Source organism: Anomaloglossus baeobatrachus, chromosome 1 (genome assembly GCF_048569485.1).
Source record: "Anomaloglossus baeobatrachus isolate aAnoBae1 chromosome 1, aAnoBae1.hap1, whole genome shotgun sequence".
Taxonomy (NCBI): Eukaryota; Metazoa; Chordata; class Amphibia; order Anura; family Aromobatidae; genus Anomaloglossus; species Anomaloglossus baeobatrachus.
In genome coordinates this window covers 559,014,439-559,026,218 of record NC_134353.1, presented here as the reverse complement: position 1 = coordinate 559,026,218, position 11,780 = coordinate 559,014,439, and positions in this window count along the sequence as shown.

Below are 11,780 nucleotides of genomic sequence, written 5' to 3'. Positions count from 1 at the left end.
TTTTCACATTCAAATTTGCAGGCTTTGTTGTATTTTCCCCAGAACACAGGCTAATTAAGGTCTGACATTTTGGTCAACGTTATCTGGGCACACAAATCTCCAAGGGTGCCAAAAACTTTTACATCGGCCCATCTTCCTTTTTCTGAATTTTAAAATGTAAAAGATGAAAATATTTTTTTTTCCTAAAATACAAAGGAAATGGGTCATATTTAACTTTATACTTTTTAGAGATCATTCCATCTTCAAGTTGCTTAAATGTTCACAGTAACAGTAATTTTGACTAAAGGTGCCCAAACGTTTCCTACGCAACAGATATGTAATAAAAATACACCCAGTGAAGATTATCGTACAGCTTTTTGTGATTACCGTATTTTGCGGACTATAAAATGCACCACACCATAAGACACACCTAAGTTTTAGAGGAGGAAAATAGGAGAAAAATTCCCAAATTGGGGGGGAAAAGTGCGTATTATAGGCCAAAAAGTATAATAAATAAATGGATGAAAAAAACACATGGTGTTCCCCCTATGTTTGAAAACAAGCAAAGGAAAAGCAGACAGTCCTTTCTACTCTAAAAATACCAGCTCACAGCCAGAAGTGGCACATAAAATAAGATGCGTCAATTCTGGCTCTTCACCTTGGCTCTTCCGAATTGCTCTAGTGAGCCAGTTACAAAAGCCTCTATGGAGAGAATAGACAGGGGCATCAATGAATCCTATACAAAAAGTTTAATACCTAGGAGGGTTAAAAAATTGTAACAGGGATAGACCTCTGGAGGAGAGTGGCTATAAAGCCAGTCAAATAACCCCTGTAACAGGGAAAACCTGGTTGGAAAATCACAGGGCGACGTTCATATACATAAACCCGGTTATATGTATAACAGGGGTAACCCAAGGGAAAAGGTGAATAGACCACTGGCAGAAAAGATGATCAAAACAAAATATTAAGGTCAAGTACCTGGTGGAGTGGCAAGGAGTGGTGGCAGGTAGGAGGCCTTCCTTTGCGTATTCAATTGTATGTGACAGCGGTGGATCCTGCACTCATACAGGCTGATCCCTGCTGCCACAGCTTCCCCGCTGCCTGATTACTACCCACACTTAGTGCAGAGCCCTCTTTCACCTTCTTGACTACTCTGGAACAACCTGTGACGGCTGTGGGTCCTGCACTTCCACACGTGCGGACCCTTCGCTGTCACAGCCTTCTTACCACCTGACATCGTCCTACCCCCTGTGCAGTTGCATCGTTATTTATGTACCACTGGTTATTTAATATTCTTTTGTTAACGTCTTCTCTTTGGCATTCCCTGTTTTATACAGGTTTATGTATCTGGGCCTTAATATTTTGTTTTGATCATCTTTTCTGCCAGTGGTCTATTCACCTTTTTCCTTGGGTTACCCCTGTTATACATATAAATGAGTTTATGTATATAAACGTGGCCCTGTGATTTTCCGACCAGGTTTTCCCTGTTATTTGACTGGCTTTATAGCCACTCTCCTCCAGAGGTCTCTCCCTGCTAGGTATTAAACTTTTTGTATAGGATTCATTTATATCCCTGTCTGTTCTCTCCATAGAGGCTTTTGTAACTGGCTACTTTTGTTTTTTGATCGGTTTTGTATACCATCACTAGCCAGAGGTGTCTCCAGTTACTCTCTTTTTAACCCATTGTGGTTGTATGGATTTAGTGACACCCTGGGTTTTCCCCTGCTATGCAGGCCTTTCAATTTTGACTGGTCCCATTACCATCTTTACTAATTAGCCACCTACATGCCTTTTTTGAAGGGTCTTTACATTTCGGCCAATATCCTGGTTATACACTTTTTTCATCATTGTGGCAACTTTTTACATTCTATCTTATTGGAATTGGTCTCTGATGTGATGAGCAAACACACAATATATAGAACATAGAAACATCTTTTTATGACCTTCGTCATATAACAGTTCCATGTTACGTACAGTGGTGGTATGGTTTCGTTATGTTACATTATGTCCCTTATCTATTTTTCTCGTTCACCCATACCACTGTGACCTCAAACTTTTATCTTTCTGCAATATCCTTGTGACATTGTCACCAACTATTTTTGATACACTGTTTAATTATTGTTTAATAAAAATATAAATTTTTGCATATAAATTTGTGCCTCTCTCTTCCTTGTCCTCTTGGTTTATATTCTTTGTGTTTATACCTTTCATTCTTATATTTACAACCAATGTGGTGGTTTGATTCAGACAACAATGTTGTTAGATTCTACTCTACACCGTGTACAGAATTATTAGGCAAGTTGTATTTTAGAGGATTTTTTTTTATTATTGATCGACAACTATGTTCTCAATCAACTAAAAAGACTCATAAATATCAAAGCTTAATATTTTTGGAAGTTGGAGTGGGTTTTTTTTAGATTTGGCTATCTTAGGCCATGTGCACACTTTGCGTTCAATTCCGCAGCGTGTAAGTCACTGCCTGTGTGTCTCAGAATCCAGCCGAAAAAGCTGCGTTCTGAGACGCATTCGGCAGAACGCAACGTGCGCACATTCCTGGAAAATTCATGCATTCTGGATGCTTTCTCTGCCATAGACAGAGTGGGAAAAGCATCCAGAACGCACATTTTTGACAGTGCGGTCCCACTCGGCTCTGCAGCATCCCCATAGACTTGCAGCAGAGCCGAGTGGGACCGTACTGTCAAAAAGAGCATGGCTGGCTGCGAGACAGTGCCGAGAAATCAGAATGAACTCGAATGAACTTCACCCAACTTCACTGTGATTGCATGGCTCTGTGCATGTGCCGCGGCTTGATTTGCGGTCACACCTGTGATCGCAAATCCCCTGAGTGACTGCAGTGAGTCGGGTGATCAGCTGTGCTTTCACTCAGGTTACTCGCGGCCACAGCTGCAGTCCTCCACCTGAGAGCGGTGGCCGTGAGTAACCTCAGTGACAGCACAGCTGATCGCGCAACTCACTTCACTTGCTGCATGGAGCTGACAAAAGCGGCGGTGTTCTACTGCCGAAAATAGAAAAAGTAGTTCAGCTCACCCTTCCTAATGTCCATGTCAGGATCGGTGTTGGTGCACGGAGCTGCCCTGGCCTCAGGCAGAACACAGACAAGGAAACTAGAGTATGATCTCCAGCACTTCAAAGAAGGTTAAAAATATTTATTAAGGAATTTATTAATAAATATTTTTAACCTTCTTTGAAGTGCTGGAGATCATACTCTAGTTTCCGTGTTCTACTGCCGCTCCTGTCAACTTCCGCTGTAGCAGAGCTGAAAGCGTTTTGGAACCTTGCGTGGATTATGTCGGATCTAGAGGTGTTTTTGAGGGGTTATTAAAGATGGTGAAAGAAGGTGTTTTTTTGTCTTTCATTCCAAATAACGGATTTTTGGATGTGTGTGTTTATTTTCTTTAACTTACAGATTAATCATGGAAAGTATCTTGGGGAGACACCTGCCATGATTAACCTTGGACTTAGTGGCAGCTATGGGCTGCTTCCATTAACTCCATATTACCCCGTTTGCCACTGCACCAGGGCAATTCGGGATGAGCTGGGTAAAGTCCCGGGACTGTCGCATCTAATGGATGCGGCAATTCCGGGCGGCTGCTGGCTGATATTGTTAGGCTGGGGGGCTTCCCATAACATGGAGCTCAACATCCTGAGAATACCAGCCTTCAGCCGTGTGGCTTTACCCTAGCTGGTATCCAAATTGGGGGGACCGCACATCGTTTTTTGTTCAACTATTTATTTATTTTTTGTTACTGCTCGATATAGACATGCCCACTGGCGGCTGTGATTGGTTGCAGTGAGACAGCTGTCACTCAGCGTGGGGACATGTCTGACTGCAACCAATCATAGGCGCCAGAGGGCGGGGGAAGCAGGGAATACGTGACGGATTAATGAGCGGCCGGCATTTTCAAAAGAGGAGACGCTGCCACAGTGTGAACGCCGTGCAGCACCGCGCCGGTGATCGTGGATCGGTGAGTTTGAGGGAGGGGTGGGAGGGAGAGACCGACATGGACAGAGAGAGAGAGATAGAGACATAGAGATAGAGAGAGACCGACCGGCAGACCGACCGACAGAGAGAGAAAGACGAAAGACCTGCCTTTGTTATGTTAAAAAAACATGCGGATCGCAACAATAATGCAATGCAAGCACACTGCTTAACATTTTGGCAGCGATTTTCTACAACTCATTGATTTCAATGGGTATAGAACGCTGCCAAAATGGCAAAAACAATTGACATGTTGCTTCTTCAAACGCATAGGTTTTTGACAAATTTTTGACAATCAAAATGCTGCGTTTCAAAAAGCATAGTGCGCACAGATTTTGCATGATTTTCATAGACTTTGCTGGGGAATCAGAACGCATGTATTTTGTCAATGACACAGTGTAGTTGTAAACGCAGCCAAAACACAGAAAAAACGCAAAGTGCGCACATAGCCTTGGGAGGATATCTGTTTGTGCAGGTAAATATTTCTGTGCAGAATTATTAGGCAATTTAATAAAAACCAAATATATTCCCATCTCACTTGTTTATTTTCACCAGGTAAACCAATATAACTGCACAAAATTTCGAAATAAACATTTCTGACATTCAAAAAAACAACCCAAAAAATTTGTGACCAATATAATCACCTTTCTGAATGATGACACTCAATAGCCTACCATCCATAGATTCTGTCAGTTGCTTAATCTGTGTACAATCAACGTTGCATGCAGCAGCCACCACAACCTCCCAGACACTGTTCTGAGAGGTGTACTGTTTTCCCTCCCTGTAGATCTCACATTTTAGGGACCACAGGTTCTCTATGGGGTTCAGATCAGGGGGCCATTTCATTATCTTTTCATCTTTTAGACCTTTACTTGCCAGCCACGCTGTGGAGTAGTTGGATGCATGTGATGGAGTATTGTCCTGCATGAAAATCATGTTTTTCTTGAATGATACTGACATCTTCCTGTACCACTGTTTGAAGAAGTTGTCTTCCAGAAACTGGCAGTAGGTCTGGGAGTTGAGCGTCACTCCATCCTCAACCCAAAAAGTCCCACAAGTTCATCTTTGATGATACCAGCCCATACCAGTACCCCACCTCCACCTTGCTGGCGTCTGAGTCGGAGTGGAGCTTTCTGCCCTTTACTGATCCAGACTCTGGCCCATTAAGAGTCACTCTCATTTCATCAATCCATAAAACCTTTGAAAAATCAGTCTTAAGATATTTCTTGGTCCAGTCTTGATGTTTTAACTTATGTTTCTTGTTCAAAGGTGGTTGTTTTTCAGCCTTCCTTACCTTAGCCATATCCCTGAGTATGGCACACCTTGTGCCTTTTGATACTCCAGTAATGTTGCAGCTCTGAAATATGGCCAAAGAGTTGGCAAATGGCATCTTGGCAGCTTCATGCTTGATTTTCCTCAATTCATGGGCAGTTATTTTGTGCCATTTTTGAACAACACGCTTCTTGCAACCCTGTTGGCTATTTGCCATGAAACACTTGATTGTTTGATGATCACGCTTCAAAAGTTTGACATCCATCTGCAAGACATCTCAGAATTATGGACTTTTCAGAGTCCGTCAAATCTCCTTCTGACTCATTTTGCCAAAATTAAAGGAAGTTGCCTAATAATTAAGCACACCTTATATGTTGATGTCATTACACCACACCCCTCCTCATTACAGAGATATTTGGCTCTCAAGCCTATACAGCTTGGAGTAGGACAACATGTATAAAAAGTATCATGTGATCAAAATTCTCATTTGCCTAATAATTCTGCACACAGTGTAGGTCTGTTTTTGCATCATAGTCATTAACCTATTTTCTCATTTTAAATGCTTTTAATATGTATATCCCTTTACATTGATGCACCAATAAAGGATTTACATATGAATCATTGGAGAATAGGGTGTGACAAACCGGGGTACGGGGGCTCCTCGTTTGCCTTCTGGAGCAGTTCGTCCCCGTACCCGAAGTTGTTTGGTCCGGTCTTCTGAGCCACGGATGCTGATCAGGACTTTTTGGCATTCTGACACTGTGTCAAAAAGAGCCTACTGAGCATGTGCGGGATTCCTATGGGTGTTTTGCCACTATCTGAGCACGTTAGTGATGTGGCACGTTCCTATTGGCCACTGTGACATCATCGGTGATGTGGTACGTTCCCATTGGCCGCCGTGACATCATCAGTGATAAGGCACGTCCCCATTTGCCGCTGTGACATCATCGGTGATGTGGCACATTCCTATTGGCCGGTGACGTTATCAGTGATGTGGCACGTTCTTATTGGCCACCGTGACATCATCAGTGATGTGTAGGGCTCTTATTGGCCAAAGGGGCTGGCTACACGTGGTTCTTCCATCTTGTGGGCGGTACAGAGGTGATAAATAGCCCTGACACCCACATGAAGGTGCGCACTCGTCTTTGTGCCTACTGCTGTACACATCTTAGATAGGGTTAGGCGGCGAAGTTCCACCAGACTGATTGAGGGTCAGGAGGCAGGTTAGGGTGAGGCGTTGCGGTCATATCCGTTGACCGAGTTAGAGTCAGGAGCTGGCGAAGCTAGGCTCCAGTGATATCGGGCTTGGGCGGCTTTGGGACCGGTGGCTAACCGGTTGTACCATATAGCAAGCCGATATAGGAGCAGTACCCTGTACACTCACCACTGCATATACCCTGAGCCCTGCTAGCAGGATACGGCTAGTGTTCTGCTTGTCCGCTCCTATACATACCGTGTATGCTAGATATATATTACCTTCTGTGAAGGAACAGAAGTGTAATGCGCCATATAGACTCTGTGAGTTAACAGTGTTCTGTTTATTTACTATAATATTATTTCCTTATCTGACGCTGTCATTTAATAGAGTTCAGTATACATTCTTCAGTATCGTGTGGCTTAGAACACGGTTAATGCATACACAGGTCCTCTGTGACGGGACAGAGTCTCTTTACATCTGTTGGGACCTCTGTGTGACCTGTCACATAGAGTACCTTAGTTACCGGGTTACTGTTGGGTTTCCGTAGGGCCTTGTTCCACCAGCTGCAGTTCTGCCATCACTGCACGGTGGACCCTGACCACTGGTAGTAGTATATCTTCATCTATTCCTATAGCAGGAGGTCTCCCCGTTACAGAGGGTCTTTTTTTTTGCTCTATAGAAATAGATAATTGATAGAAATAGATAGAAATAGAAAGGCATATAGACATTCAGAGACAAACAGACATATAGTGCGACAGACATCTAGACAGAGTAACAGACATAGTGACAGAGTGACAGATAGATATATAAAAAGAGACAGAGCAACAAAGCAACAGACAGAGCAACAGACAGACCTATAGATAGAGTGACAGACATAGACAGAGCAACAGTGCATCAAACATAGCGACAGACAGAGCAACAGACAGACATACAGATAGACATACAGATAGAGTGACAGACAGTGGGACAGACATATGGATAAAGCAATAGAGTGAGAGACAGATATATAAACAGAGAAACAGACAGAGCGGTGGACATATAATTGCTGCAACCTATGCAGTGGCCCAAGAGGTAAGGGGGCCCATTTCTTCCTCTAGCTTTTGATGAGCTGTTGCACTGCAAAGAGCCCATATATTGTTCTTGCACATAGGCCCTTTTCTGTCTGTGTCCGTCAGTTTGACAATCAGACATAAAGACAGAGGGACAGACTGTCAGACAGAGCGACATACAAAGCAACAGACAGACATATAGATATATAGAAAGAGCGACAAACAGTGTAACAGATAGCATGACAGACAGACATATAGAAAGAGCAACAGACAGAGTGACAGACAGACATATAGACTGCGACAGACAAACACAGAGCTACAGAGAGAATGATCTACATATAAACAGAGCAACATACATTTAGACAGAGTGCCACTGCCCCCACCCGCATGCCAGTTGACCTAATCAGACTGCTGATTTCGCCCTGACACGGAAGTGCACTTGGTTAGGGTTCAATTGAACTCGCATATGAAAGATATGAGTACAGTTGATTACAGGAAGCCGGCGTGCTGCACTTTCTCTGAGTCTGACTGTCAGCTTGACAGCTGGACTCACAATAGATGCCTCCCACTATAGAGGGTGGCAAAACAGCCGAGAAGACTTTCAGACAGTCACATCAGGAGGCCTGATGGTGCCCCTCTGACAGCTGCGCCCTGGGAACTTGTCTCATCAGCCCCCTAGATACACCTCTAGTCTAATGTGTATTGGTAGTAATATGTTTAAATCTGCTGAGTATGTATAAGTACTGTTAGCCACCATTAGATGTTACCAGTCTTGGGTTCCAAAATTGTAAGGGAAAGCTTAGGCCTTAAGTATACTGACGGGGCTTGAAAGGTTCACTAAAGAAGCCAGCCCACAGTAAAGGGAATAACATTTTGGGTATTTCCTGATTTTAGGGCGTTTAATAGTGACGTGAAGAAGTGATGAGATGTAGCAGAGTGGAGAATGTGGTCTGGAGACAGAAAGAGACATAAGTAGCGTGCAGGAGGAAGTAAATGTTACTGTAGACAGATTGCAGCTTTAAAGCTCCATCGAGGTGAATTGAGGAACCAGAGAGCAAGTGCGGACAGTGGTGGAGTCAGTGTTGGCTGGTGGCAACTGACACTGAAGGTTAGACTTGATGAGTGACCAAGAAGAAGTAGTATAGCTGTGCAGGATTCACATGGACCAGTGCAGTTGAATATTTAGGGGAAAGCAAAGTGCCAATCCTTCATCCTCATTAGTAGCCAGAGTGAACTTGTCTATAGCCGTAATGGAAGAGCCAATCTGTGTTAAGATGATAATGCCTTGTAAGACGCTTAAGGTCCAGTCACACATAACGAGTTTGTGAACGAGATCGCTACTACGTCACATTTTCTGGATCGTATATGAGTCGTTGTTGAAATCGCATGTTGGGTGTCACACATAACGAGTTTATGAACGAGCATGCGTCCCGTATAACGATCTTTCAAATCGCAGGGACCCTGTCACACAGCTACTATGTTAACGATTCCAATCCCATTAGGGGCGTAGTAAAATGCAGTGAGTCACGTAGGCGTGCATTTGCGTCGCCTTTTCCATACCCCCCTCCGCTTTCATTGGCGGCCAATACTGCGTTCTGATTGGGCGGCCGGGCGGGCGTCGCCTTTTCCACACTCTCCGCTCTGATTGATAAGGACCCTGTCACACAGCTACTATGTTAACGATTCCAATCCCATTATGCAGTGAGTCACGTAGGCGTGCATTTGCGTCGCCTTTTCCATACCCCCCTCCGCTTTCATTGGCGGCCAATACTGCGTTCTGATTGGGCGGCCGGGCGGGCGTCGCCTTTTAAACACTCTCCGCTCTGATTGATAAGGAGATAAGGACCCTGTCACACAGCTACTATGTTAACGATTCCAATCCCATTATGCAGTGAGTCACGTAGGCGTGCATTTGCGTCGCCTTTTCCATACCCCCCTCCGCTTTCATTGGCGGCCAATACTGCGTTCTGACTGGGCATGCAGGGGGCGTATCTAGCGGTTAAATTTTGGATCGCGTCACCCTTTGTCACTTCTTTTGCGCTTTGCTTTGAGATAGAACCTGCGTCTCCACCCTGATTCCTTCGTCCATTGTACCCGGTCGCTTTGTTGGTGTGTTTTTCGGATCGAAGCCGCAGTTGCACCTGGAGTATCCTTGCAGTGCTCTCGAGTGTCGGTGAGATCGTATTTGCGATTCCGCTTGGATTCTACATTGATATACACTTCTTTGAAAAGGTAGGTCTTTTTTTTTGTTGGGGGGGTGGGCTTTTTTTTGAATAATGTTCTTGCTGTTAGATATATGTTAATATTTATTATGTGAGTTGATTGCTGTTAGATATATGTTAATATTTATTAATTAAAGTTGCTGGCTTTTATCTGTGTGTGTATAATGCCTTTTAAAGAGGGATCTCTCCATAGTGCTGTTTGTAATGTGTCCTATCCTAGCATCGCTGGCTCTTTTGTCTCTCAGCTACAGCCGCCATTTTGTGTTTCTGCCACACATAGGGGCGGCCATTTTAGTCTCTGCCACACCATAACCAAAAATTGTGATCGGTTTATTGCAACTTTTTTTATGTTTGCATATAAATTTTTCATTCTTTATTTCAGATGGCTTATTATAACAAAGAAGACTTTGTGCGTGAGCTGCTGGATTTGTATAAATCACTGCCCTGCTTGTGGAGAATCAAATCCGCAGAATATTCTGACAGAATAAAAAAACAAGCCGCCTATGCCCAACTGGTGGAGCTTTTTAAAAAACACAGTGGAGGCGAGGCGGTGGATATCAAACTAGTAAAAAAGAAGATACAAGGCTTGAGGACTGTATACAAGAAAGAAGCAAATAAGGTGGACAAATCCAAAAAGTCAGGGGCCGGCACTGACCAGGTGTATGTTTCTCCCTTGTGGTATTTCAATCTCCTGGAATTCACAAGGGACCAGGAGCTACCACGAATGATGGAAAGCTCCTACCAAAGAAACGTACACCTGGAAGCAGACATTGAAAACGATGACATCCCGATCGATGACAACACCTCCGCTGTTGTAGATGTAAGTACCTTATTTGCTTCACGGTACATAGCATTCAAACTTTTTATGTACATGCCATTTAGGAACACAAAATAGTAACGTATTGTTACCATGATTTATTGTGCAGTTTTGAAAAGTTATCCCTTCCAGTTCAGATAAGTACACTCCAATTACACTTTAATTAAATTTACTAACTATTAATGTATGACTTTTAATTAACATTTATTTTTCTGTTCCCGCAGAACCCTCAGACAGATATGGTGAGGCCCGAATTGAATGAGAACCCCACCACATCTATCGAGCCGATTGTGGAGGATGAGGCACCTGCACCCTCTGGAGAAATGCGGCGAACACATTTCCGCAAAAAGAAGGCCAACACCCCTGTGACATCCGCTGAATTTTATTCTTTGGCAACCCAACTGCTATCACAGCCAAAAAGCACTCCATTGGATAGCTTTGCCACATTTGCATCGGACAGACTCAGCAAATTGGATTCCACACAGAGGGACCAAGCCGAGAGACTAATGTTGGAAGTCCTAAGAAAGGCAGGCAGAGGAGAACTAGATGACAATGACACGATATGCAAGATGAACCAGCCCCATCATTCTACTACATGGATTCCTCGCCAGCCCCTGCGAAGTACACCAAAGAGGATGCATCCACCAACCTTGCAGCTTGACCACCCCCCACAGTATCCCCCCCCACAGTATCCCCCCCCACAGTTTCCCCCCCCACATTATCCCATGTATTCAAATGATTCATTTTTAAGCCAACTGTCATCTCCCACCCGGCCAGAATATGTCAACCAATATGAAGAGGGCAACTAAATTTTGTTATTGTTGTTGTTTTGTTATTTGAGATTAATTTTAATTGATTGTTATATTTTCATTGTAATAATAAATTTATGTTGGTTCAATCTTGCTGCCTGCTTTACTTAATTCAGCATATGGTTGTGATGCCCTGGCAAAACACGGTAGTTACAGAGATTGTACCATACTCCACCCTCATTGGCATACCACCACACAACCCCCACACTCATGTACAGCAAACAACCAGTAAAGCCTAGTCACCCCCTCGTGGATAATGGGATTGGTGCATCTATACAGATGCCTACATGTAATATGATGTTTGTGAGTGGTGATAGCTGTTAACTTGCTTTATGCAATGAGACATACCAAACAGCAGATATCAATTTCAAATTTTTTATCACACATGTACATGTACACAACAAAAAAAAAAAACAAAAAAACCCGTTAGTTGC